The sequence below is a fragment of the Cervus canadensis genome, chromosome 8, assembly GCF_019320065.1.
Source record: "Cervus canadensis isolate Bull #8, Minnesota chromosome 8, ASM1932006v1, whole genome shotgun sequence".
NCBI lineage: Eukaryota > Metazoa > Chordata > Mammalia > Artiodactyla > Cervidae > Cervus > Cervus canadensis.
Window position 1 is genome coordinate 38305133 of NC_057393.1, and position 27509 is coordinate 38332641.

General features: G+C 36.3%; 1 long non-coding RNA gene across 1 annotated transcript in view; it reads left to right on the forward strand.

Moving 5' to 3' along the window:
* LOC122446164 overlaps positions 1 to 27509 on the forward strand; it is a 171957-nt gene that overhangs the window by 141754 nt on the left and 2694 nt on the right. Inside the window, exons 2-3 of the long non-coding RNA XR_006270798.1 lie at positions 21211 to 21356; positions 22923 to 23025. This is a non-coding gene — a long non-coding RNA (uncharacterized LOC122446164). The remainder of the gene's footprint in view (positions 1 to 21210; positions 21357 to 22922; positions 23026 to 27509) is intronic.

The window sequence follows — 27509 nt, forward strand, 5'->3', positions numbered from 1 at the left end:
TTGAGCTTTTGAACTGTGGTGTTGGAGAAGACTCTTGAGAGTCCTTTGGCCTGCAAGGAAATCCAACCAGTCCATCCTAAAGGAGATCAGTCCCGGTGTTCATTGGAAGGACTGATGTTGAAGCTGAAACTCCAATACTTTGACCACCTGATGCAAAGAGCTGACTCATTTGAAAAGAGCCTGATGCTGGGAAAGATTGAGGGCAAGAGGAGAAGGGGATGACAGAGGATGAGATGGTTGGATGTCATCACCAACTCAATGGACATGGGTTTGGGTGGACTCTGGGAGTTGGTGATGGGCAGGGAGGCCTGGTGTGCTGCGGTTCATGGGGTTGCAAGGAGTCGGACATGACTGAACTGAACTGAATATACCTCATTGCCCATTTTACTTTAAAAAGTTTATTTTTTAATATATGTTTGGGATACTAGTCTAGTCTTTTATTAGTTAGTTGTATTGTAAAATCTTCTTCCAAATTATAAGTTTTTCACTTTGCTTTGGTGTATTTTAGTGAAAATGAGTTGTTAATATTTAGAATCTATTGCTTCCTCAAAGATAAATAACTGGGCACCATCATATTTCAATAGTTGTTGCAGTATAAAACACAAATACTTTTTTTATTAAAACATATTAAATATTTAAAATAAAGGTTAATGTTTATGTTTGTATTTTTAATTAAAACAATAAAAATAATTTCATATGATCTTAATTTTTAAAAATATTATAGATTATAGGTTACTGTAACATTTTTAGCAATATTTTGAAATCAGAAATTAAATTTGTGTATAATTTAAAAAATCTATACTGACTAGAAAGAGTTACACCCAGATTTTTGACATTAAACCAGCATGTAATTGAGATGGAATAATATCAATATATGAAGTGCGACTTTACAATTACCTCAAAAAAATTCTTGATGGTATATTATTCAAAAGTTTAGCAATTAGAGCCTAGCACTTCTTGTGGCTTAAAACCTTTGTGGTTTTTGTCATATTTTTTCTACTGAGCTTATTAGTCCAAAATTCTTTTGGTCTTTCATACAAAAGTTTATGTGGTCAAAAATAAGAAACACCAAAAGAATATCTGTGTGTGTTACTCTGCAATATAATATACTTTTAATAAGTTGTATGACATTGCTAACAATATGAAACAAATTTTTGAAGTGGAAAACTTAAAGCAAATCCTACTACTATTAACTGAAGTTCATACTTTTGCTGTGAAAGACTAACAAAGATTTTAAAATAAATTGTGTTGATTTTTAATTTTTCTTTCAATGCAAAATTGCTCAAAGGATTTTTTTTCTCCTTTATTTATTTGTAAGTTGAAACTTGCCATACTAGGGTGAGAGCAACTACAGTCTTCTCAGCAATATGAGAGCTATATCTTCCACCAAGAAGTCTGTAGTGTATATATTTATCTCAAGGGCACTCTTCTCTGGGGAGATTCAGTCTTAAATTGGGTGAGCCCTTCATGCATTTATTCAGTTATTCACAGAAGCAGTGAAAGTTTGCTAGTGCTAATCTTCCTTTAGGCACTGAAGATTCAGTGATGGACCAGATAGGCAAGATCTTTGTTCTCAATAGGACATATATTTCAGAGGAGAGAGTAAAATAAAAACAAACACAATAAAGTAATAAATTAGTAAGATTAAAAACTAAGAATAAAACCCTGGTGGGAGATTTGGTGTAAAATAACTGACTAACTGTAGAAGGACATATGCAAAGACCAGGAATAACAGCACTAGAGACAGAGGGAATAGACAGTGCACTGTCCCTGGATGACGGGCATTTGAGAAACAGAATAACATTGATGGTGAAGGAGGAGATGTGTGTGAACTGAAATCAGAGAAGTAGGCAGGGTCAGATTATGAAGACGTTACTAGAGTAAAGGATTTGGGGAATATTCTAACGTAATGAGGAGACATTGGAAGGTAGTAAGTGACAGATGGTGTGATGTGATTTGGGTTTTTCAAAGATCACACTGACTGCAGTGTAGTGAAAATTTCGTAAGAATATCGTAGTAATGGGGTGAATAATTTGAAGACTATTTTGTGGCTCATGCCCATCAAATATGTGCAAGTTCATAATGACAATAAAAACAGAACTGAACAATAATTTTAAAATTTTTGTAAGTTTCCAAAGCACTGGCTCATTATCCTGGAAAATGGTAAATAAAGGGCAGATATCTAACATAAATTCTGTCTTTCCTGTATAAAGTGGGCTTCAGGATAAGAAAATAGCTGCTGATGGTATGTTCTTTATAAGTTTCAGCCAGTGTATGCAGGTAGAAGGACAGAATTTTTTTAAATCACCTTTTGTGACCTATATTGAAATAATGGATCTAGATAGTGGTCACCATGTTTTCTAGAACAGTAGAACAAAAAGTTGTTTGAGAATTATATAATGAATGGGCCAATCTGACATCACCTGAGCCCATAGATCAATCTCATTATCACTTAAAGTGGGACAACCGGATGTTAGATACTCCTGATATGGTGCAATTGGAAGCACATAGTATATCACTTACAAAGTAAAATTATCTTTAACAAAATAAAATTGGACCTGAATATAATCAAGTCTCTAGGTCTAACAATCTAAGGAAAAATGTGGAGAGGCAAATATGTTTAAAGAATTGTGAAGATTCAGCCAGCCAATCCAGAATGTGTAAATTGCTTTCTTTGACAAATAGATGACATGAAATAAATGAGGATTTTACAGATTAAAAAAGGCTTATGCAGTGTAGACCTTGTTTGGAGTCTTATTCAAATGGAACAACCATAAGAAGGCATTTCTGATATTTTGTGGCTTAAAATATTTGTGCTTTTTGTCATATTTTTTCTATTGAGCTTATTAGTCCAAAAGTCTTTTGGCCTTGCTGAAAATTTTCCTAAAATCTAGGAAAATTTTAAAGTGGACTGAATATCGGATGATGTAACAAAATTATTGGAGTTTTTTTTTGGTTAGTTGTCTAGTGATGTTAACAACACAGGTCACTTTCTGCTACTAATATTGGATTATTTATAGTGAAATCAAATGATGTCCATGCTTTCATCTAAAGTATTTCATTGATTAAAGGAGGAGAAATGGTAGATGATAGATGAAACAAAACTAGCAGGATGTTAACTATTGAAACTAGATGAAGTTTTCATTAGGGATCAATCCATTATAATATTTTCCATATTTTTGTATATGTTTAAAAATTTCTCTAGTATTAAGTTAAAATACAAACAAAAAAAACCATATTAAATCATGGAATATGGGGGAAAGGTTAACGTGGAAGTTTAGACAGGGTACGGTAGATTGGACTTGGGTAGAAGAGTTGAGATGAGAAAACTAGATGGATTCTGAACACATGTTGGAGATAAAATAAGTGGGGTTTGCTATTGGATTAATTTGAGGTGGGAAATAATGGTACCTGAATTTTTGGTTTGAGTAAATTGGGAGAATGGTGATACTGTTTTGAATTGGGAAAAGCAGACTGAGGAAGAGGTTGGAGTCAAAGTCAATAGTTCTGTTTCGATCTTGTGAGGTTTAAGATTCCTATTAGACATCCTAATGGAAATTGTATGTAGATAATTGGCTATTCCAATCTAATTCCAGAATTATATGAAGACTGGCAGTAAAAATTTCAAAGACAGAGCATAGCTAGCATTTAATATCATGAATATGAATAAGACTATGTAGAGAAAGTGGAGATAGACAAGAAAGAAACTCCAGGACTGAACTTGGGAAGTTCAAGTAGAGTTTAAGCAGAAGCACTTAAGTTAACAAAGGGGTCTGAGAATAAAAGTCCAGGAGAAAGTGCATCATAGAAACCAAGAAAATGAATTTCCAAAAAGAAGATGTGATCAGTGATATCAACTGCTGCTTAGAAGTCAAATAAGACAAGGATTAAAAAATGAACACTGGATTTAGTAGTATGAGGTCCATACTGAATATGAAAAATAGAACAGGGACTAGAAGAAAAAGTAAATTAGGGATAGAATCAGGGGAGGGAAAATTCCTTGTGTAATGATTACCACAATCAAGCTAGTTAACATATCATTTCACATAGTTACCATTCTAGGTCTGTATGTGGTGAGGACACTTAAGATCTACTCTCAGCAAATTTCAAGTATACAATACATTATTATTAACTACAGTTACCATGCTCTATACTAGACCACTGGAACTTACTCATTTTTAACTGAAAGTTGCATCTTCAACCACAGTCACTTAAAACACATTTTATACCTCAAGTATTTACAGTTTTTAATTTGTCAATTATGCCTTAATAAAGCTAGACAAAATCCAACTTATAAGAAAGGAGATGTGATCATAATATGCTAACAGGTTAGCTGTAATAGTTACATAGCCATAGCAATTTAAAAATGAAAGAAATAAAGGAGGTGAATGTATGTGTCATTATCATCCATAGTGGGAAATATGTAAAAAATAAAACTTAAAATCAGTATAAAACAGTTTTTATATGGCATATACTTAATCTCATTGTTTGCTGCAATACTTTTTAGGACATCTCAAAAAAGATATCTATGAATTGCTTAATATCTTATCTGAGTTATTATAAAGAGTTGCACTCCTGGCAAAGAGTTTTTTAGAGTATATAATATCGAATGAGTCATAGAAATTTCACTGGACAATATAATTATCTTAGTAGCAGCATACATTAGAAGCAGATACATTTAATGGCAGCAGGAACTCACATTTCTTGAGCTCATGGTTTCTGTCAAATGGGCTAAATTGTGTAAGAAAAAAATCAAATGTAATGTAGAAAACTCTTCTTGCCTTGGTTTTGTTTCATTGAGATATGGCTTACAAATGGTATATTATATGTTTATTATCCTTGCAGGAAGAATCAATGATCTAAAATAGGTGGGCAGGATGATTTCCTTTATAATCCAATCAAGTCATAGAAACAATGTTCATTTTTCTTTTTCTTTTTCACAAAATTAAGTATGTTCAATTGTTCTAAAATGCTGAAATAGAAATAAGCAAAAACAAGACAAGGCATGAAAATTCATCTGGAAGCAAAACAGAGTGAAAGATTCCTTGAAGACTATATTATAATCACAAGTCTTACCTTATGGGGAATAGAAACTGCCACATCTACTATCAGAGCTCTTACTCCAAAGACATTGAATTTTAGAAAGTACAAAAACAGATGGAGATGGAGACTGGAGTTCAAGATCAGAGAGTCTGAAAGTACAAGGACCCTCTTGTGCCCAGAGGTTGCTCCTTCCCTCTGTTTCCTTACCATGCACCTTGTTCCCATCACACCTACTTTCTCCATTGTTTGGAAGGTGATGTTCAAAATAAGTATTTGTTCTTCTTCAAAATTTCTGGCTTGGCTCTAGTACCAAGCTGGTTCAGACAGAATCCTTGATCATCTTATTTTACAGGCTATATGACTTACAGAGCTCAATATTGAGACACCCATATCAGCTTCTCCAAATGTAATAGCACCTGTTCCATTCTGTCATAAACCATGACCAGATGCTTACCACAAGAAATCAATGCCTGTCATAAATGTTCTCATAACAAACTAAGAAAATAGTCTCCTTAAATGTTTTTCCTTTTAGCCTAAAAAGTGGAAATAAGATGTTCAATCAGAAAAAAGAAATAGCTTTCAAGTTCTTATTATGAGTGGCAAGAAACATAAATCTAAGTCTCAAGGGATAAAAGCTAAACACACCCTTTAAAAAAAGTCAATATTTGGAAAATGTGTGAATTAAATATCTTAGCACATCTGCTCCAACAGTTCAAACTTGAGAAGCTATACAGTGAATTTTCTAGTGTTAATTCTTCCAAACAATGCCACTAGAGGCCATTTATTGGGAAAAAGAAAAAGATTACATGTCATTTTTGAAATGTTCTAAAAACTGTAAGGTCTATTTTTGTTCACTTTTCCTAAAATGGAATAATCAGCAGCTTAACATCTCTGTTCTCATAGGTCTTGTTTACAAATGGAACATGAGCTCTCCCAGTATGATTTCTCTCCAAAACAAAAATAATAATCTCATTGGACTTAAGTAGGGAGAGAGTGGAAGAAAAAAGAAAACACCTCAGATAGAAAATTATTTAAAATCTTTTGTGCTACTCTTAAGACTTGATAAGTTGATTAAAAAGTAGCTATTTTCAGTGGTCTTCTTCAGAAAGTGGGGCTGCTTCCTTAGTCCTAGATTCTGGCTGGGCTTGTTACTTGCTTTGGTCAATAGAATATGACAGAAGTGAGCAAGTGACATGGTGTGTATTCTGAGCCCTAGGCAGAGACAGCTCTGAAGCTTTCATCTTGCCTTCTCGGAGTGCTATTCTCATGTGAATGGGTCTAAGTCAGCCTAATGGAGAAGACATGTGGAAGAGAGTTGAGACAGCCAACCAAAAACTGATTTGCTGCAAGTCATGTTTAGTGAGGCCATTAAGCCCCTGTTTAACAGCTGTCCTATAGGAGAGTCCAGGCAAAGCCAGTGTAAGAACCTTCCAGCTGAGCCCATCCTAAATTGCTGACTCACAGAATCATGAGAAGATAAATGATTATTGTTTTAAGTTTCTATATTTTGGGGTGTTTGTTGCTCAGCAAAGGTTAACCAATAGTCATTCTAAATGTTTCCCAGTGCAGTCAGTCTCTTACTGACTGATGTCATTATAGCCAATCCAAAACAAACATCTATTTCATACTTAGGACCTTTCCTGTGAATGCTAGAATTATTTTTAACCACCATCAGACATCAGTGGTTGCCAGGTCACAATCTACAAGTAATTCACTACTGTTTTCCCTACCATAAACTTGTTTCCCTTGCACATACAAATACACACACATACACACACGTGTGTGTATGCATACATTTTCATCTGCAATTATATTGCTGCATGAGGACCACTGTTATTAACCTTGGCATGTTGAGGAATTTTGTGAGACCAGAGTAAGATCATCCTTGGAACTGAGATGGCTGGACAAAACAGATTCATTTCTCCTCCTCTTGCCTTTCCTATCAAAGTCTGATTTATTTTTTCTCTTCTCTTTGATAAGTCATCTAAAAATTTCACTGATGATAGATTTATTTGAGTTAACAAGCTTCCTCTTCCAAAAATGCAAGTATCTGGGGGTGTGTGAAAGATCAGTCATTCAAATCTTTCTGTGAATTGGTTTAATCATCTGCTTTCCTTCATACCCCTGTCTGAGCAGCTGTATAGAAAACATGAGGGTCTTGGGTGGAGGTAGGAGATAGAAAATTAGCAACTTGCAGACTTTCGAAAAGTAGGGCAGGCCAAGTTAGGAGCTCACAGTATCATAATATCTTAAGGCATTATGATGGCATGATGTTCCTGAAGGATTATAAGAGGTAGAATGAACATATAACAGAAAAATAGGATAATATACAAGGTAGTTCATGCACACTCAGTCGCTTCAGAACTCTATGGACTATAGCCCACCAGGCTACTCTGTCCATGGGATTCTCCTGGGAAGAATACTGGAGTGGGTTGCCATTCCCTCCTCCAGGGTATCTCCCCAACCTAAGGATCAAACCCAAGTCTCCTGTATCTCCTTCATATTCTTTACCCATTGAGCCACCTTCAAAGCTCCATGGACAGCAGATTCTTTACTAAACTATGTCCTAGGGCTTGCTCTTCCTCTGGAACTAGGAAGAAACTCATCATTAGATTCTTTCTCTATCATATGATACTCTGATTTCAGAGTCCTGGATTTATTTTTTTTTCCTTATTTATTTATTTATTTATTTATTTTTTGTCATACATTGATATGAATCAGCCATAGACTTACACGTATTCCCCATCCTGATCCCCCCTCCCACCTCCCTCTCCACCCGATTCCTCTGGGTCTTCCCAGTGCACCAGGCCGGAGCACTTGTCTCATGCATCCCACCTGGGCTGGTGATCTGTTTCACCATAGATAGTATACATGCTGTTCTTTTGAAATATCCCACCCTCACTTCTCCCACAGAGTTCAAAAGTCTGTTCTGTATTTCTGTGTCTCTTTTTCCGTTTTGCATATAGGGTTATCGTTACCATCTTTCTAAATTCCATATATATGTGTTAGTATGCTGTAATGTTCTTTATCTTTCTGGCTTACTTCACTCTGTATAAGGGGCTCCAGTTTCATCCATCTCATTAGGACTGATTCAAATGAATTCTTTTTAATGGCTGAGTAATATTCCATGGTGTATATGTACCACAGCTTCCTTATCCATTCATCTGCTGATGGGCATCTAGGTTGCTTCCATGTCCTGGCTATTATAAACAGTGCTGCGATGAACATTGGGGTGCACGTGTCTCTTTCAGATCTGGTTTCCTCAGTGTGTATGCCCAGAAGTGGGATTGCTGGGTCATATGGCAGTTCTATTTCCAGTTTTTTAAGAAATCTCCACACTGTTCTCCATAGCGGCTGTACTAGTTTGCATTCCCACCAACAGTGTAAGAGGGTTCCCTTTTCTCCACACCCTCTCCAGCATTTATTGCTTGTAGACTTTTGGATAGCAGCCATCCTGACTGGCGTGTAATGGTACCTCATTGTGGTTTTGATTTGCATTTCTCTTAATAATGAGTGATGTTGAGCATCTTTTCATGTGTTTGTTAGCCATCTGTATGTCTTCTTTGGAAAAATGTCTGTTTAGTTCTTTGGCCCATTTATTGATTGGGTCATTTATTTTTCTGGAATTGAGCTGCAGGAGTTGTTTGTATATTTTTGAGATTAATCCTTTGTTTCTTCATTTGCTATTATTTTCTCCCAATCTGAGGGCTGTCTTTTCACCTTACTTATAGTTTCCTTTGTAGTGCAAAAGCTTTTAAGTTTCATTAGGTCCCATTTGTTTATTTTTGCTTTTATTTCCAATATTCTGGAGGTGGGTCATAGAGGATCTTGCCGTGATTTATGTCGGAGAGTGTTTTGCCTATGTTCTCCTCTAGGAGTTTTATAGTTTCTGGTCTTACATTTAGTCTTAATCCTTTTGAGTTTATTTTTGTGTATGGTGTTAGAAAGTGTTCTAGTTTCATTCTTTTACATTGTCAAAATGGCTATTCTACCTAAAAGCAATCTATAGTTCAATGCAATCCCTATCAAGTTACCAACGGTATTTTTCACAGAACTAGAACAAATAATTTCACAATTTGTATGGAAATACAAAAAACCTCGAATAGCCAAAGTAATCTTGAGAAAGAAGAATGGAGCTGGAGGAATCAACCTGCCTGACTTCAGACTCTACTACAAAGCCACAGTCATCAAGACAGTATGGTACTGGCACAAGGACAGAAATATAGATCAATGGAACAGAATAGAAAGCCCAGAGATAAATCCATGGACCTATGGACACCTTATCTTTGACAAAGGAGGCAAGGATATACAATGGAAAAAAGACAACCTCTTTAACAAGTGGTGCTGGGAAAACTGGTCAACCAGAGTCCTGGATTTAAATTTATACCATTTGTGCCATTTTTCAGCCATGATAAGGTACAACGGGCTTTGTGGGTGAAGATGGTGGGTTTGAGTGTTACCCTGAGACTATAGCTGCTCTAGTTTCATGAGAAAGATGTACAGGAGGGAGTTCCCAGGACATGGTACTCTATTTAAAGCAGGATTCATCCCCAAACTCCTGTTTGGAACCGCTTTGGTCTTAAATTCTCAAATAGAAATTCTTGACCTGGTGACTTAATCTGTCTTTTACACTTAGAGCCCTCCTCTCCTTCTCTGTCTTTGATCCACTGCCAAATCTTGGCTCTTGAGGGAGGTCTAACTATGATTATTTAAGAAGGAATGGGCCTTTCCTCCCTAAATAGACAGAGATAGTTCAGACCTGCTGTCTTTTGATATTGTCCTGTGAGACATGTTCCTGGTGTGTCACCTTCTTGGTGGCATGAGAAGAAATTATTGAAAAAAGAACCAAGATTTAAAGGCAATAGATCATAGAGAAAAAGCCAAGAGAGAATTCCCAAAAGAATACTTTACAAAAGTAGGCACAGTTAGCTACTCACAGGGCATCCTACCTGGTTTATGGCTGATATTTTGGCGTCTTTCTTGATGTAGTACTGATCTCATTTTCTTGTTTGTCTGTTTCTGCACAAAAATTTTAATGATCTTGGCATACAGCATTTATGATACTTTATTGCAGCTGTACATCACTCTATATGCAGAATACTCTCCTCTTGTTTCTGATGAGGAAAACAAGGCTCAGAGATGGGGAAAAGTATCTACATATGATCTGCCTTCCTGCATGATATGATTTTGTTGTCTCGTCACTAAGTCATGTCCGACTATATGCAACCCTATGGACTGCAGCATGCCAGCCTTCCCTGTCCTTCACTATCTCTCAGAGTTTGCTCAAACTCATGTCCATTGAGTCAATGATGCCATCCAACCATCTCATCCTCTGTTGCCCACTTCTCCCCCTGTCCTCAATCTGTTCCAGCATCAGGGTCTTTTCCAATGAGTCAGCAATTTGCATCAGGTGACCAAAGTATTGGAGCTTCAGCATCAGTCCTTCCAATGAATATTCAGAGTTGATTTCCTTTAGGATTGACTGGTTTGATCTCCTTGCTGTCCAAGGGACTCTCAAGAGTATTCTCTAGCACCACAATTCAAAAGTATCCATTTTTTGGTACTCAGCCTTCTTTATGGTCCAACTCTCACATCCATACATAACTAAGTAGAGAAACCATAACTACCACCATATAATCACCATCATCTTTTTTCTTCCTGTGTTTCCAAGCTTTTTCCAGATCTGTTTCCAAGTTTTATACAACCATTCCCTAACATATTGTTTAAAGCAGAAGGAAAAAAAATAACCTCTTAACCTATGAGGCATTTCTCTTTGGTACAGTACTGTATTCTCAATAATGTATTTATTATTATCAAACACATATCTCAGATAAAAGTCATCAGTATTAATATTTAAGTTTTGAGGGTCTTTGGAGAAATTCAGATTGTGATTTCACTAGGTTATTCAGCCCATTTGTTTCATAGAAAGTCTTCAAAAATTCCAATTTGAATTTACTTACTTAAAAAAAAAACTAGTCTGTTTATATTTGCAAAAGCTTTAGTCTTTCTTAGTAAGATGCTTGGAGGTGTTTAACTGGAAAGGAGGAAAATGTGTTTGGTTACAGGTGAGTTTCAGAGAAAGCTATGTATAGAGCATCTAAATGCAAATCACATCAGAGCAATTTAGGATTTTTTTTTTCCTTATAGAGAAGGAAGCACCAATAGAATCTTTGTTTAATGATCTGATCTCTATCAGTCAGAGGGATTAAGCAGTGATGATCAAACCATATGTGTATCTGTTGGAAAGTAAGAGAATACTTGTCTCACAGTGCCTAGGACCAGGGGAATATACCAATTAAGGTTATATGGGCATCTTCTACATTAAATTTTAAAATACAAACTTGATTATCAACTTGGAATATAAGACCACAACTGAATGTATCTAACCCCAAATTACCCATCAAATATGGGGTCAAATTTTACAAAAATAAAGGTAAAAGTTAAAATCAAATTTACCTTGTGTCCAAGGGAAAAGCTAAAAATGAAAAGCTAAATAAATGAAAACCTCCACACTGTAATAAAGGAGAAGTAGAAAATCAGGCATAAAGCATATTTTTAAAACTAGTAAGATGTCACTGGCATGCAGTCTCAGAAATTGTTTGTTTTTAGTTCCTGTGTTCACCTTTTATATTTAAGATAAAGAGAAACTTGAGCATTTTGAGAGAGGTGGAAATCAAATGGCGGCAGAGTGGGACTGAGAAAGAAAGTTATGGAGATGAGAATTTAGGAAAGACTCACAGGCAACATTAATATGTTCAGAATGGATTTAGAATCTGTGAATGAGAGGGCTCTTCAGAAACATGTTCCTAAATTAAGAGATTAGTCAAAATACACAGTGATGAAAAAGTGACTGTTTACTTGGCAAAAGAAAGGAATATTTAAGTGATGCTAGAATTTGTACTATTAATGATTAGTCAATGACCAGAGTACAAAAATTGTGCCAAATTACTGGTTAGTTATGCATGGTAAAAAAGTGTTTCTAATAATAGAATTGACAAAGTAGGAATAAGCATTTGTGAAACCATTAAGAAACTATCAGGTTTTGAATTTTATACTTGAAACCTAATGAAAGAATTATTTTTACTTTCTAAATAAATATAGCTAACACTTTAAATTGAAGTGAAAGTGTTATAGCTACACTTTTACATTTTTATAGATATACCTTTTGAGCATCCAGAAGTTTCCACTTAGTATACTAGGCTCAGTATTGGCTTTTTTCTCTCACCTGTTCAGATGAAAGGAAATGCAACACATATGGTGTATGTGTGTGGTCAGATGCTCAGTCAAACTCTTTGCAACTCCATGGACTGTAGCCCACCATGCTCCTCTGTCCATGGAATTTTTTAGACAAGAATGCAAGTGGACCATTCTCTAATAAAAACAAAGTACTATCAGGTACTAGCAGCTGGGATAGCTGTTTCTAGTCCTGAGTGAGAGATGTAAAGAAGGTAGATACCCCTACTGGCCAGCTGTGGGTCAGGAAGAAGCATAAAGGTACAAAGCCACCAGTTGGCAAGGCCGATAGTTAACAGGGGAAGCTGAAGGTCAGATATACAAGTCTTTATGGGAAGAGGCTGAGAAGTTCTGCCAGGAGTGTAAAGATAGTAGTCTGACCTTCCTACAGCAGTTTACCACTTGATATATGGTATAAAGCTATACCTATTTATTTTTTGGTTATGTGTATTTATTTTATAATAAACCCTTTACACAACAATGAGCCAAAGAAAGAAGTGTACATTTAATAAAAATATAAGGATTGAATTTTGTTCTTCATTCTCAAGAAAGGTGATGACGACCATGTATAAAATATTTATTGATATTTACCCAATATAATGGTATAATAGCAAATCAGAAACCTCCTGAAATATCCAATAGCTTGTGAAAATCAGAAGAGACATGTCTGCTGAAGAAGCATAGTGTTAACTTTAATTGTTGGGAGGTGTTTTAAGGAGGCTGTCCCTGAAGATGGTGATTTACCATAAGCAGCTGTCCACTGTGAAACATCACTTTTTATTTAAATAAATTGACTGTTTTTTTAAAAGTTAATTTTGCTCATTTTCAAAACAAGGGTTCTTAAATGTCTAAGAAAATTGAGGTGATATTAGTTACTACGTTGGCTTTTTTAAAAGAATGATTTTTCTAACAGTTAAATGATGCCAGTATTAAATCAGTACTAATCATTTGGTTTTTAACAACTTTTGAAATCAAAAGTAAAGCTTTTAAATGGTTACTCTGCCAAAAGTAAAACATTTGATATTATTATACATGCTATTGTAAGTTCAATTAGAAAGTTAAACAACTGAAGATAAAAGTTTTTTGTAATAGTTAACCAAATAATAGATTTTGGTGGATCACAAATCATTGTAAAAATAATATTCTTTGGCAGAAATCTACTTTGAATCTGTTATGGTTCAGATACAATTCATATTTGCATTTGCACTCTCTGATCAATAGAAATATGAAACTGTCAAAATTTTGTAAGCAATTTATATTATATAATTATAATTGTATAATGTAAGCTATGTTTTTATATAAAAAAAGTTGCTCATATATTAAATATGAAAGTGAAGTCACTCAGCCGTGTCTGACTCTTTGCGACCCCATGGACTGTAGCCTACCAGGCTCCTCTGTCCATGGAATTTTCCAAGCAAGAGTATTGGAGTGGATTGCCATTTCCTTCTCCAGGGAATCTTCACAACCCAGGGATCAAACCCAGGTCTCCTGCTTTGCAGGCAGGCACTTTACCATCTGAGCCCTGTGGGAAGTCCTATATTAAGTATACTATAAACTTTAATTAACAAAATTATTTAAGCTATATAAGAAAGTGAAACTAATGCAACTAATTATAAACATTGACAATACTATTATGATATTATATACATTTTATAACAAAACTGACAACTTGCAATAATATCTACTTAAGTTTTTTTCATTTACTTATTTGTTTTTTATTGAGTATAGATGATTTATAATATTAGTTTCAGTTGTATAACAAAGTGATTTAATATTCTTTAAGAGCCAAGTTTGATTTTTAACAAATCAAGACACATCCACTTGGGGCAAAATTGTGACATTTGGTTGAATTAGAAAATTATAGCTTCTTTTACAGCCAGTTATTAGTGGCTAAGACCATCTTGCTGCCTGCCCTTCTGAGTACTTAAAAAGGGTTGGATTTTTTAATTGGATAATTTAATATTTTTTATAAATTATACTCCATTTAAAGTTATAAAATATTGGCCATTTTCCCTGTGCACTACAATATATCCTTGTAGCTTATTTATTTTATATGCAGTAGTTATACCCCTTAATCTTGCCCCTTCCTCTTCTGTTTACCTATGCATAACCACTAGTTTATTCTCTATATCTGTAAGTCTCTTTCTGTTTAATTATATTCATTTGTTTGTTTCATTTTTCAGATTTCACATGGAAGTAATAGCATATAGTATGTATGCTCTCTGTCTGACTTGTTTTACTAAGCACAATACCGTATGGAACTGTCCATGTTAAACACAACAAAATTTCACTCTTTGTATGGCTAAATAGTACTCCATTGTATATATTCCATGTCATCTTTATCCACTGATCCCTTGATAGACATTTAGGTTACTTCTATATTTTGGCTATTGTAAACAGTGCCACTATGAACATTGTGGTACATGTATCTTTTCAAATTAATATGTTCACTTTCTTTGGATATATACCCAGGACTGGAATTGCTGGATCATATGATAATTTTATTTTTTGTTTTTTTGGGCAACCTATGTACTGTTTTCCACAGTGGGTGCACAAAATTGCTCTCCCAACAACAGTATACAAAGGTTCCCTTTATCTCCATATTCTCGGCAACATTTGTGGTTTGTGGTCTTTTAATGCTAGCCATTCTGTCAGGTGTGAGGTAATATCACATTCTGGTTTGATTTGCATTTCTTGGATTATTAGCAATGTTGAATATGTTCATGTGCCTATTGGCCATCTGCATATCTTCTTTGGAAAAATGTCTATTCAGGTCTTCTGCCCATTTAAAAAAAAATGTTTTAATGAAATATAGGTGATTTGCAACTTTGTGTTAGTTTCAGTTGTATAGCAAAGTGATTCAGTTATACATGTATATATTCTTTTTTTTTTTACATTTTCTACCATTATAGGTTACTGCAAGATATTGAGTGTAGTCGCTTTGATATACAATAGGTCCTTGTTGGTTATCTGTCCTAAATATAAGAGTGTGTATATTTTAATCCCACACTCCTAATTTATCCCTCTATTTCCTTCCTCTTTGATAACCGTAAGTTTGTTTTCTATGTCTGTGAGTATATTTCTATTTTGTAAATAAGTTCATTAGTATCATTTTTTTTAGATCCCACATATGTTATATCATTTGACATTTACATTCTCTGTCCAGTTTGCTTCACTTAGTATGATAATTTCTAGGTCCACCCATGTTGCTACAAAAGGCATGATTTCATTCTTTGTATGGCTGAGTAATATTCCATTGTGAATATATACCACATCTTTATTCATTCATCTGCTGAAGGACATTAAGGTCGCTTCCGTGTCTTGCTCTAGTTTTTTTTTTAAATTCTCAGCTTTGTTGCTTGATTTCTGCTGTGTTCATGAGAAGCTCAGGAGTTAGCCAGATATAAAAACACAGGGTTTTTATGTTGATTTTTGGGCTTCTCTGCTATTACTTTCTCTTTTCCTGGATTCCCCTTCTCACTTAAAAGCTGGTGTGGTCACCCCCAAATTCTATTTTCTAGCTCTCCAAGACAACAATCTTTCCAGTTTTTATCCATGTTTTATTTACACTACTTGGTCCCATTTATAAATGGGACCACCCCTTTGACTGAAAGCCATTGAGTATCTCAGAGAATTTTGTTCCTATATTCCAAATGTGTGTGTGTGTGTGTGTGTGTGTGTGTGTGCATGCTCAGTCAGGTCCAAGTCTTTGTAACCTCACAGACAGCCCATGAGGTTCATCTGTTGGGGGGATTTTCCCATCAAGAATACTGGAGTGGGTTGCCATTTCCTCCTCCAGGGGATCTTCCCAACCCGGGGATCTAACCCACATCTCCTGCATTGCAGGCAGATTTTTACCACTGAGCCACCAGGGAAGCCTGTCCCAAGTGTTAATTTGCTTTCAATGTATACCTGTTTCTTGTCATCTTAAGTGCCTTCAGGTGTTTGATTTATGTATTTTGTCCAGTTATAGTTATTATCATTACTACTATGCCATTACTGAACATAAACACTATCTTTTACTTTTAGTTTTTATGCTTGAATCAGAATGTTAAACTAGGAAGTTTAATCAGTCTATTTGTTGTCCCTCACTCATGGTGGTTTCCTCTAACTGTATTAAGTACTTTGTAATTATATCCTTTTACTTAGTCAAACTTTTTAAAAAAGAATTACGGATGGCCTGCCTCAAGGGTATGAGCCTGAATCACGATTTGCATTTTCTTTGCCAAATTCCTTGGTTTGCTGTTAGCTCTGGACACTTTAAATTAATTTTTTAGGTTAAAGTATTCTTGTCTACAGAGGCAGAATAAATTGGCATTCAATTATGTATGAGGACAAGCTTACGGTTACAGGAATATTTTCTATCAAAGACCATGCTGAAATAGAAGAGTTTTATGTTATCTCCTTTTGCAATGCATAGATTTCTTTTCTCTGATTTCTCCTGTTCACTACGGGTTTACCCTTCAGTTCAGTTCAGTTGTTCAGTCACGTCTGACTCTTTGCGACCCCACGGACTGCAGCATGCCAGGCCTCCCTGTCCATCACCAACCCCGGGGTTTACTCTTACAGGGTCACAACTTTATTCAAGAGTCTTAGTAACAATTTTTCTACCTTATACGAGCTCAACCCTATCTTACATCTTTGTGTGGCTCCTGAAAATCCAGACCCTTGTTATGGGTTTTGCAAACACCAGCCAATCACAAGTCAATCTTAGCATTAGTATTATTTTAATGCCTTTCTTTCTCTTAGATTGTGCCCCCTGGGGATTTCCCTTGCTTTCTCATGAGCTCACTTAGACAGTTTTAAAATGTATTCTTTGTGCGTATCATTCCTGAGTGCTTTGCAGTTTTTTAAGCTATTTATTTTAAATTTTTGCTTGGGAAAACATTTAAAGAAAGAGCCTCTTTACCTTTCATGAACTCCCACTTCAGAAGATCTCCCACCTTATACAATCAAAATGATGTAGTACATTGGAAATCAAATTGTAATGCTCTGAATTATTACAAAATCAATATATAAGAAATAGACAAAGTAAATGAGAAAATTTTCTCTTTCACAGTGGACTCTGTAAGAAAAAAAAGTCTTATAGCCATATCCTGTCCTCAAATGGGTCCACCGTTCTTTACTACCTCAGCTTATTCAGGGGCCAGATAACACACAAAGATTTTACTAGGAAGCACTCCATGCTTAGTATGAGTTTCCAGCTTTTAATCTGAGCAAGAAGTGACCCTTTTCCACCAAAATCAGTTTAAAATTCATCCCCCATTTAAAGAATCAATAAGTTGGTCATCACAGAAGAGTGGGTAGGGGTGTAAAAAGATTGTATAGTCAGGACAGTATTGATTATTTGGGGGGAAGCAAAGCCTTCTATAGAAATTGGTTCAAAAAAATCTCAGAACAAAATGATTCTGCTTTAATCAAGTACCTACATAAGTTCAAGAAATCATAAATAATGGCCCTAAAGCCATATGTGACACTCTTTATTCTGTTCATGAGACAGAATAAAGTGACACTGAGTTTGAAGAAAGGAGAGTAAAATCTGGACAAGAATCATCTCTTTTGCCTCTCTGTGAAGGGATTGACAGCAGTTCTTTATTGGGGAAGAACTATAAATAAACATTATCTTTTAAAATGTGCCATCTCTGAGTGTATTTAACAAATTGGTTATGAGATGAAGAGAATGGTTTGAAACATTTTCAGCAAATCCTTTTGCCATCTTCTTAAAGTCCTGAGTTTAAGTATCCACATTATATATTTTTTCTGAAAGGAAAAACATCCTTGATTCTTGTTCTTACATAAGATAAATCAGGCAAGGAGACTTCCATAGAAAATTTTTGTCTAAGCAAAACTTATTTTTATTACAGCACATACCATGTCACACACTGCATGGGAAAGAAGGGCCTCATTCTTTCTTCAGCCCTTGAATATGGCAGCTAAGTGTTCCTATGGTCATATTACTGTCAGACCAATTCAATTGTAAAGACATACTGGTTAACCCCATTATAGAAAAGGTAGTTTGTTTGTTTGTCTGTTTTAACTGTGGTTGAGAATGTATAACTTGAAATTTACCACTTAACCATTTTAAGTGTATGGCTCAATTGCATTAAGCAAACTCTAGGAGATAGTGAAGGACAAGGAAGCCTGGAGTGCTACAATCCATGGGGTTGCAAAGAGTCGGACACGACTGAGCAACTGAACAAGTGCATTCACCTTATTGGGCAACCATAACCACCATCTAGCTCTAGAAATTTTTCATCTTTCCAAATTGAAACTCCATACTCATCAAACAGTGACTCCTCATTCTTCTCTCCACTCACCCTCTGGTAATTACCATTCTACAGTCTCTCTCTATGAATTTACTCTGGATACCTCATAAAAGTGGCCCCACATATTATGTGCCCCTTTGTAACTGGCTCATTTTGCTTAGCACAATTACCTCAAGGTTATCATATGTCCTTGCTATAGTATGTGAATGCAGTAAAAATCACGTAGTATAAATTTACCCTCTTAACAGATTTTAAGTGTACATTATAATACTGTTAACTATATGCACATTACTATACAATAAACCTCTTGAACTTTTTCTTCTTGCGTGATTGAAACTCTGTACTCATTGAACAACAACTCTCCATACCCCCTCCCTCCAGTCCCTGAAGACTACCAGTCTATTTTCTGTTTCCATAAGTTTGATTCATTAATACCTCATATGAGTGTAATTATGGAGTATTTGTCTTTTTTGATTGTTTATTTCATTTAACATAATATCCTCATGGTTTATCCATGTAGTAGCATATGACAAAATTTCCTTCCTTCTTAAGGTTGAATAATATTGTACAATCTGTTTTGAGTATGAAAAAAAAAAAAGGTTGACCCATTTGAGGACAGGATATGGCTATAAGACTTTTTGTCTTATAGAAAGAGTCCATGATGAAAGGGAACATTTCCTTGTATATTTTAGTCTATTTCTTGTGTATTGATTATTTTTCTTAACAAGTATAAACCTTTTCTGAAAAAGCAAATTGTAATAATTTTCATTAAATTCATTGTGATCTCTGTATGTGCCAGGCAGTATCACAAATGCTTTTATTCACATTGCTTCAATTAATGGAGAGTCATCCCATGTGGTAGACATTATTATTATTATTATTATTATTTGCTTTAGAATGAGGATATTAAGGTTCAAAGACACCGAGTAGCTTTTCTAAGGCTAAGTTCCCACCACTGGTAAGTAGAGGAACTAGGGTTTCTATAATCCACTGTGCTCCCAAGAATGCTATCTTCAATATCACATTCAGTTGCTTTCCTGTATTTTGGCCAATATGGTATAGACGTTATTTAATATTCAGCGTATTGAGCATGTCCTAATATGCTAAGTTTTAGCTTGTCTTCATCAGGAACTACTTATATTTTTCACATCCTCATTTTCTCAGCTATTCTGCCAGTTCCTCCCTCCCTCCTACCATACTTTGAACTGAATATACACACCCTTCATCAATCTTCCTCCAGCCTTTAATTTCTTTCATTGTTCTACTCTTTTTTTCTTTGTCTTTCAGAGGTACAAATGTAAAACCATTAAGAACACAATGCAGTTTGAGCTATAAGAATTAAATCATTTAAAAATAACAAAACAACAACAAAATACAGCCCTCTGTAAGAAGTACCCTTGGGGGTTAGTTAACAGCTGGCTTAACAAAGAAGCAGCTGTACTGATGTACTGAAAAAGGTTGTTTGAAGAAAGTATTTTTAGCCCTTTAGGATTTTCATCTTCTTTTTGGAACTTTCGCATTAGTTGTATTCCATACCATATGTTCTGAAAGTTTATATTTTGCAGCTGAGTCCCTACTTAAGACAATTCTAAAATATCCTAGAGTCTTCCTTGATGGAAAATGGCAAATGATAAAAACTGATGGTTGCTACAGGAGAAAGAATCTATGTGTTCTATGGTTTCAAAGCTAAGTTCTCATGCTCATACACATAGCCTACTGAGGAGCTGGTGAGGCCAAAGCCCCTTCTCTACTATCTGGTCACAAAATTTACCCACAAGCATTGATCTTCAAACAAAAGATCAAAACAACTGATGAACTTTATTGGTCACTAGGATGGTCCCAGTAGTGAAATGCAGTTTCCACTTTACCATCTGTTGCAATACACAATTTCATTTAATACTCTCAACAAACTTAAGAGCTTAGAATCCTCATTTTATATATTATAAATTGAGCCTCAGAGAGGTAAACTAACTTGCATAAATTTATCAAGATTATATATAGCAGAACTGGGCTGTAATATCAGTTTTTACATTCCAAAGTGAAGTGTTAGTTGCTCAGTCATGTCTGAGTCTTTAGGACCCCATGGACTGTAACCCACCAGGCTCCTCTGTCCATTGGATTCTCCTGGCAAGAATACTAGAGTGGGTAGCCGTTCCCTTCTCCCAGAGATCTTCCTGACCCAAGGATCAAACTCAGGTCTCCTGCATTACAGGCAGAATCTTTCCCATCTGAGCCACAAATCTCTCTCTCAAATTCAAAACCTCCATAACTAAGCTTCTTTAAGATGCTTTTGGAAATGTTCCTTGCTCTCAAATTGAGACATAAGGAATAGAAGATGATTCTTAGTGCCAGAGACTTCCTCTTTTTCCTCAATATTCATCCTCCTTTTATTCTTTGTTAATAAATTTCCAATTTTTCACTAGATATATTGCTATCCTACTGTAATACCACAGACCACCATTGTCACAGATTTTCTTGGTGTTACATATGGCATTGTATTTAAGTACTAATAGTAGTCAATGAGATTGAGTAGAGATTTTGAGTGTACTTCTGGAAACTCCCCTTAAAAGACATGGGGTATACCTATTTTCTTTCTTCTCTATTGCATTTTACTGCTTAGAATGTGGATAAAATAGCTGGAGCTCCAACAGTCATAATTGTCTCTTAGGGTGCAGTCTTATCCTAGAGATGATGGCGGTAAACCTGATGATGAGATGAAACCTGGTGATGAGATGATGAGAGAAACCTGAATCTGATAACTTTATGGAGATACTGAACCAACTCTAACTTCAGATTTCTTTTACATAAAAAGAAGTAAGTTTCTGTCTCTTTAATTCATTGTTATTTGGTTTCTCTTAGTTATTACCATTAAATCATATCTGCAAATTTCAGAATATAACTTAGGTAGCCACTTTGCAATCATGAAGACAAAACACTGTGCTAACAATGACAGAACAGATAAATGTAAAATACCTGGCTCTTTGAGGGCTTTATCAAAGTGTTAATTTAACCATTTCTGGAACTACCCTACTTCTGGAATGCACTATGTAAGGTAATTAATCTTCCTCCTTTGAAATGTCAGTTAAGTTGGGGAATCCTATTGTTTGTAGATAAATTGATGTTACATTACTACACATAGAATAACATACAAATGACTTAACCTAAATCTCTATGTCCTTTGTGACCTGGCTCCTGCATACCTTTCCTACTGTCAAATGTCACTAGCTCACTATATACCATGAGGGCATTTTTCCTGAATTTGTCTGTATCTGCAGTACCTAGGACAGTGCCTGAGACATAGTAGTTTATTATTAAATATCTAGAGAATGAGTGGGTGGATGAACAGCGTTTCCCATAATTGATTGTTTTGTTACATGTCTTCACAAACTTTCCTAATTGCTCTTTCTTCCCACGTGAACTTTTAAGTTTGGAAGCATCAATCCAAATTTTCATCAAAATTATTGACGTCTTATTCTTGCACTCCCCAGTACTCTCTTCTTTCCTCTGTCCCTTAAATTTCCCCATCATTTTAAAATGTAGGCAGTAGCCTTGTCAATCTAGTAAACTTGAGACTTTAGTTTGCACCTAATATTATTAGGTCGGAGTTATTTTTAATGTCCCTCAGACTTTCAGTTAAAACACAGTCACAAATTCCCCATCTTTACAAATCCAAGAGAATGAAATTCAAAACTTCAGGGAATTTCTTCCTTTAAGCCAAGAATATGTTCCTATCTGAGAGAAACCAAAAACTGTCAGTGCCACCAGCTATGAAAAATATTGATTAGTCCCTTCACCATTGGTCCTCATGGCCTGGTAAGGCGGGGGACAAGAATATGCCCTCCCAGATACTGTCATATGGCTCAAAGCCCTCTTTTCTTTTTTTGTATGTGATTACAAAACTACTTTGTTCATCTTGAAAACTTAACTTTACACATGTTTCTATAAGCCGTAGTCATTGCTCCAAAGGGAATGCTTAATCATTCTCCAGGAGCTAAGGACTATCAACGTAATGAAGGATTGCTTCTGCTCTGCTCCTAACCCTGGATGCTTTTAGGTGACCCAGACCACCACTCCCCAACCTCTGCCCATAGGGACTATGCAGTAAATGGATGAATTGACTAAATTGACCTAAAGTCACTATAGAAATAATGATGGCAGCTGGATCCAAGGAATTTTCATACTAGTGTTACCTTTCTTCTTTTGCAGAATACTGCTTTGCAAATAATATATATCCAGAGGTCAAGTCCTTTGTAATCATTGTCTTTCAATGAGCAGAAGCAGAACAAACAGATAAAACTTTGAGATGGGCACTTTTAGTCTCTATTTTGTACCAGGAAATTGTTATTCATTATGCAAACTGTTTTCTATTTACCTCTCCAGATCAACTCTGCACTCTTCTCCATCCTGCTCTGTACTGCATCAGTGGGCTCTCAGGTCCTCTGATTTTTAACTGGTTTCAGCCAAAGTGAGGCACGGGCAGGAGGTGAGTGGGTGAGCAGAAAGAAGTTGGAGTATTCAGTCTTCTGACACTTTCTTGCCAGATCTCATGGAGTTCTTTTAACTAGTCCTGGCCCATTGATCTAGGGGTATAAGCAATTTCCCTAGGTTGCTAATGTCAGAGTTTTTATATTCCTTGTTGGTTTTTCTTAATGCTCCTACAACTTTGCAAATATTTTCTTTCTGAAACTCTCTTTGGTCATTTTAGTCCTCTGTCTCCTGCTAAGACATGACAGACTGGTCCAAGGTCTGGCTGGTAAGAGGTTACTGTCAGAGCTAAGGTATAATTTAGGCTGTCTGATTCCAAATCTATGAGTTTGTTCATAAAATGTGGCTTTTTCCTCCTCGTCCCTTTTTTCTTCATTCTCTCTCCAGTGAGGAGAGGGCACAGTTCAGTTCAGTTCAGTCTCTCAGTCGTGTCTGACTCTTTGCGACCCATGGACTGCAGCACGCCAGGCCTCCCTGTCCATCACCAACTCCCAGAGTTTACTCAAACTCATGTTCATTGAGTTGGTGATGCCATCCAACTATCTCATCCTCTGTCATCCCCTTCTCCTCTCGCCTTCAATCTTTCCCAGCATCAGGGTCTTTTCCAATGAATCAGTTCTTCACATAAGGTGGCCAAAGTATTGAGTTTCAGCTTCAGCATCAGTTCTTCCAATGAATATACAGGACTGATTTCCTTTAGGATGGACTGGTTGGATCTCCTTGCAAATTTTGTCCAACTATGAGTTTGATACCACTCTTTTTGTAGAAAATATATGACATTCCTGTGAGCCCAGCAATGACTGTTTTCATCACAGTACATTTCTCCAATACCTTTATATTTGTCAGGGTTCTCTAGAGAAACAGACCCATAGGAGATATATATAGAGAGGTGGGGTAGAGAGACAGAGAAACTCACAGGAATTGACTCACGTGGTTTTGAATGCAGAGAAGTCCCACAATCTGCCATCTGCAAAATAAAGAACCAGAAAAGTCAGTCGTGTCATTCAATTCAAGTTCAAAGGCCTGAGAATCAGGGGCCAGTGGTCTAAGTCCAGGTATGAGTCCAAAAGCCAGTGATCAAGGGCAGAAGAATATGATGTCTCAGCTCAAACAGAGAAAGAATTCTCCTTTCGCTCACCTTCTTGTTGTATTCAGGCCCTTGATGGATTGATAATGCCTACTCACATTAGGGAAGGCAGTCATCTTTACTCAGTCTATAGATTCATATGTTAATCTCTTCCAAAGACATACTCATGAACACACCCAGGAATAATGTTTTCCCAGCCATCTGGGCAACCCATTGATCAGTCAAGTGGACACATAACATTCACCACTACAGTTCCCACTGGTCACATTCCTTGCATACACTGTCTGAAAACTCTGTTAATCCGTAGAGCCTGCACCATGTGTCAGATATAGCAGTACACAAGGCATGTGAGGGTCTGCATTCTAGTTTTAGATATTTAATTTTCCAGCTTCAAGTTACTGCAACTGTATGACTCAGATCTTTCGTCCATACTATGGGAATCTTGAATAAGTCCTGCCTAACTGATAGTGTCTTTGTGAGGTTAAAATGTTCTCAGAAATGTAAGATTAGGAGAAAAAGAACTAATTGGACATACAGTTAATTCTGGTTACAGAATTCTTACATGCAAGAACTGTTTTGTTTAGCCAAGCAACCTTTGATTCTAAAACAAAAGCCCTGGGTCAGGATGAGCAAAGAGTGAGGAAGAGAATTAAATTATGCTTCCCTGGTGGCTCAGATGGTAAAGAATCTGCCTACAATGCAGGAGACCTGGGTTTGATCCACAGGTTGGGAAGACCCCCTGAAGGAGAGCATGGCAACCCACTCCAGTATTCTTGCCTGGAGAATCCCCATGGACAGAAGAGTCACAAAGAGGTCAGACACAGGTCACAGTCCATGGAGTCACAAAGAGTCAGACCTGACTGAGCAACTAACATCTTGAGAGTCAGAGGGATGTGGGTGATATCCCATGGGAAACTCTGACAGAAAAGAAGATGGTATGCATGAGATATATGGCAGCAGCTGCATAGAAAGAGGGGCTTGGACCTCCTAGGCGGTATGGAAAGGTAGAGAGACACTCTGTGACTCCCAACTGCTTTTTAACAAACAGTCATTGAAATCAAATGTCAGACTATGATCTGCGTGGAGATTCCTGTCCTAGGTCCTCGGGCCCTTACTCAGTATCTCCTGGAACTTCTGAATCTGTCAGCAAAATTTTGTTTTTCTTGTGCTTATAGGCCAACAAAAATAAATAGATATCCATTTTGAATGTCCCTAACAAAAGGCAGCTTTCAGATTATGTATATTTGTTTTCATTAGTGGAATTTTGAAACTGTATTTGACAGGCTTACAAAGTGCTCCCCTGCCACGCATGCTCAGTATCAGAGTTCATTTCTGGGTTTCGCATCTCAGTGTTGATTTATAGGAAGGAAGGAAGGGATGAGGGAGAAAGAAAGAGGTACTCTACCACCATGAAGAACAAGAAATGTCCAAATGATGTATGGAGTGTGGCTGACCTATTTCCAGAAGCCCATGTTTGCAACACCAAAGAAAAAGTGGAGGCTCATTAGCAGAAGGAAGTAATTAAGTCTTTACTTTAAAATTTCTAAAATGTAAATTGTTTAACACTCATTACCCACTGGACTTAATAATATTATGGGATCACTCATGAGACTTCAATGGCAGGCACCCATCCATTTCCTATTTTTATTTCCATTTTTTAGTTAAACACTTTGCATGTAAGCTCTATAAATAAAAGAGACTAGCTAATTTAGATACCAGAAATGAATGCTTAATGTTCCATTAAATTAGAAACTGAAGCAGCATGATTGGGGCTGTGCTTTGCTGGCCAAAATAAGTGGAATCCAGGGAGATTACAGACATACCGCTAGGTACTGAAAGATTTGTCCATAGTTCAAAGAGGAAATATCAATGTATATCACCTGAAAATGAATTGAATGTTAAAACTGTGTGACTGCATGTGACTTCTCATATAAGCATAGCAGTAAGATTGCACTAGAATGTTTTTGCAGTTGTGGGTTCTAGATAGTAACAGAAAATTCTTGCTGAGACTATTTGGGAGCGATATGGTAGAAATCAAGACTGCATGCATTTTGGGTTTTGTTTTATTTCTGTCTCAAGCATTTGTTGAATACCTTTGAGCTGAATGTCTTCAGATAGTTCACTTAAATTCTCTGAGTTTCAGATTCTTCATCTGTCAGACAGCATAATAATGTCAACTTCATGGATTGACTTTTAGGATTACATGGATATAAAGCACTTAGCACACAGCTTTAACACTTAACACCCCATGCTCAATCATTACTAGTGTTTCTTGATTCTGAAGACTTTTTCAGCTTTGATATTGCATGACTCTAATCATCAACCTGCTGGAATATAAAGAAATATTACCCTGTCAAGAACTCCTGTGTTTCCTTTTCCTTTTCTCTCTCACTATAGTCATATTTCTGGAGAAGGAAATGGCAACTAGTTCCAGTATTCTTGCCTGGAAAATTCCATGGACAGAGGAGCCTGGCAGGTTACAGTCCATGGGGTTGCAAAGTGTCAGACACAATTGAGAGTGCACCCATACATAGTCATTTTTATCCCAATCTTTGAACTCAGGCCTCACACTCTGATACCAGCTTTTGCCCTGGGCAGGAAGAACTAAACAAGTGACTCAAAATGAAGTAAAGAGCAAGCTGCCTTCTCTCTCTGATACCTGTTACTTGGAACCTTGTGGAGGTATCTAGATAATGTCTTGAGCTTCTGATACCTTTCTGTTGCCTAGAACCACTTTTTGATTTCCTAAACCTCTTATTACCAAGCTTCTATCTTTTTCTTTGTATGTCTCCCTCCCATTCAAGCAGATAGTAAGCATTGCGATCCATGTACCTGGTGATACATAGAACTAGTAAGGAAGCAGAAGTTAAAAATGTGTCTTCCAAGCTTTGGTTTCTAAAAACCCAAACTCATCCAGGGGACTCTGAGAAAACATTTCATTTACAGAGAAGTATATAGTTTCTTTATTTCACCATATTAGTGAGGAAAAAAAATGTGTGGTTGGGGGATCAAAGATCGTAAGAGTCAGAGATCCTAAGAGAAAAGTCAGACCTGAAGGGCCATGTCAATTGCAATGAGGATCTGTCCTCAAGAAGCTACCATGAGAGGTATTGCTTAAGCACCAAAGTGAAAGTCAGGGCAGATTCATCAGTAGCAAAGACCCCATTTCACTGAAAGAAGGCCCATCCCTCACATCTAGCTATCCATCCCAAAGACCTCTGCATCCATGAGATATTCCTTTCAGTGTCTTCACATGTGTCTTCCTGATAGAGGTATAACAACAATCTCTGCTTAGGCTTTTATCACTCCCATGAGTGTTTGAACAAAATAAATTGCATTCATTTTATATGGCTATTGTTACACACTACCACAGACTCAGTGGCTTACAATGACAC